Source organism: Chiloscyllium punctatum, unplaced genomic scaffold (assembly GCF_047496795.1).
Source record: "Chiloscyllium punctatum isolate Juve2018m unplaced genomic scaffold, sChiPun1.3 scaffold_793, whole genome shotgun sequence".
Lineage (NCBI taxonomy): Eukaryota > Metazoa > Chordata > Chondrichthyes > Orectolobiformes > Hemiscylliidae > Chiloscyllium > Chiloscyllium punctatum.
The window spans coordinates 27501-30000 of record NW_027310527.1 but is presented as its reverse complement, the minus strand read 5'-3'; the positions used below and the strand labels follow the sequence as shown (position 1 = coordinate 30000).

Genomic DNA, 2500 nt, shown 5'->3' with positions numbered 1-2500 from the left:
AAAGAGGTCGTAATACACTACCCGGTCGATGGGCTGCTGTGCAAACCCTGTAACACGCTCTTTCCAAACGTCGGTCTCTTTGCTAAACATCTGAGGCGCTCGCATCAAACCAAGACCTTCAGAACAAAATGTTCAAGATGCCAGAAGACGGGAGAATTCCACTCGATTGCCTGCCACTACCCCAAATGCAAAGGTACTTTGCAGACGGCGAGGGGAGAATTTCAATGTGAAGCATGTGAGGCCAACTTCACAACGAAAAGCGGCCTTGGGCAACATGAAAGGCATATGCACCCGGTCTTGAGGAACAACAAGCGCATAGAGGCCGACAAGCCTACAGCAAAGAGAAGGAAAGGAGCATGGTCCGAAGAGGAAGAAAGCCTCTTGGAGCAACTTGAAATAAGCCTCGCTGGAGCAAGATTCATCAATGTCGAGATTGCTAAGGTCATAACAACTAAGACCGCAAAGCAGATCTCAGACAAACGGAGATTGCTTCAGAAGAAACGGCTTACACAGGTAGCAGCCCCGACAACCCCGATAACATCGGAAAGAGAGGAGCACGAGACCAGACCAGAGGAGGATAATGGCTCGACTGCACAAGATGAACAACAAGTCCCATACAAAATCCCGGCCAAACTCCCTAAACACAGGGAAGTTGATGAACACATCAAAAAGGCCGAAGAACTATTGCAGAAAGCCAATGATCCACTCTGTATGGCTCAAGCTCGGGGTTTGGTAGACTGTATTACAGACGAAATATACGGTGGTCATAACGAGAAAAACCCCCGCAGACGGCAAAGAGAGAACAATCGAAAGGACGAAAAGAAGGGTAACAACAACGGGGCGAAGAAACGTTATGCCACCAAGAAAGCGGCATATAAAGATGCCCAAGAACTATACAGAAACAACAGGCGCCAGCTAGCCAGAAAGTTAATGGGTGCACCAGATACATCCCAATGCCCCATCTCACGAGAGGAACTGGAAACCAAATTCCGTGAGAAATTGTCCAAGGCGAACAACAAAGCGGACATAAGGAACTTTGCTGGTTATGCTGGCCGTGTTGATGACAACCTACTCCTGGGACCAATTGGGGAAGAGGAGGTAGAAGAAGCCCTGAAAGGAATTGACAGACACAGTGCACCAGGGCCAGATGGCAAAAAGCTGAAAGACCTAGAAGCCATCCAGGAGACCGACGCCTCCCGTATACCTCGCCTCTTCACCCTGTGGTTAAAAACAAGATCTATCCCAGAGAGTATGAAAAAGAGCCGGACAGTGCTCATTCCTAAATGTGAGGACAAGGATCGACTAAAGAGCCTAGACAACTGGCGCCCCATCACAATCGGGCCAATGCTTCTCCGACTGTTCACTAAAATTATGGCAAAGAGGTTAAGCAAGGCGGTTAACATCAACCCGAGACAGAAAGGGTTCCTGGCAGCCACGCCGGGCTGTAACGAGAATATTGCTATCCTCCAGAATGTCATCAAAGGATCAAAAAAGAACAGAAAGGAGCTAGCCGTTGTCTTTGTCGATCTGGCCAAAGCTTTCGATTCAGTCGGCCACAAACTGCTCATTGGCTCGCTAAAGAGGATGAAAACACCTACGGCCTTCGTGGATCTGATCCGCGACCTCTACACCAATAACACTACGGTGATTGAGGGCAAAGGCAAGCCCACGGAACAGATAAAGATCGAGAGAGGCGTGAAGCAAGGCGATCCGCTTTCACCATTGCTATTCAACATCGCAATCGACCCTCTGATCAGTACCCTGGAGCAGGCAGGCCAGGGAATAACCATGCCGTTTGGAGACAAAACGGTGAAGTGTACAGCATTGGCCTTTGCTGATGATATCGCACTACTGAGCAACTCTCACGCTGGGATGCAAGAGAACGTGAAGATCCTCCAGTCTTATTGCGATAAGACAGGCCTAGATATTAATATCAAGAAAACCAAAGGCTTCCACTTCACATGCAAAAGGAAGACCTTCATGTACAATCACGAGGCAAAATGGAGGATAAGAAACGACACCATCACATACATCCCACCAGGTGACACAGAGAAATACCTGGGAGCCCGGATAGACCCATGGGCTGGCGTTAAAGAGAGTGAATGGGAGGACAAGCTCAAAACCTGGGTTGAAGGCTTAAGATCAGCGCCTCTCAAACCAACTCAGAGACTGGAGCTTCTCAGAGTGCATGTCATCCCAAGATTGTACTTCCACCTGATACTGACAGAGGCGTCTCAGAACACCTTGGTGAAGCTGGATCAGATCATTCGGAATGCGGTAAAAGAATTCCTACACTTGCCACAACACGTCGCTGACGGTTTACTGTACTCAAAGAACAAGGATGGAGGTCTGGCAATACCAAAGCTCGAGATTCAAATTCCATCTGCAATTATTAGAAAGCGAGAATCTCTGGAGCGCTCAACCGACCCAATCATCAAAGCGTCCTTCCAATTCAGGGAAGAGAGCAATAAGGAAACCATCGAAGAATTTCGATCACTCA

At 48.4% G+C, this 2500-nt stretch overlaps 1 pseudogene; it reads left to right on the top strand.

Annotated features, from left to right (window-relative positions):
• Positions 1–2500, top strand: part of LOC140473969 (28S ribosomal RNA) — an 8317-nt pseudogene that overhangs the window by 3363 nt on the left and 2454 nt on the right.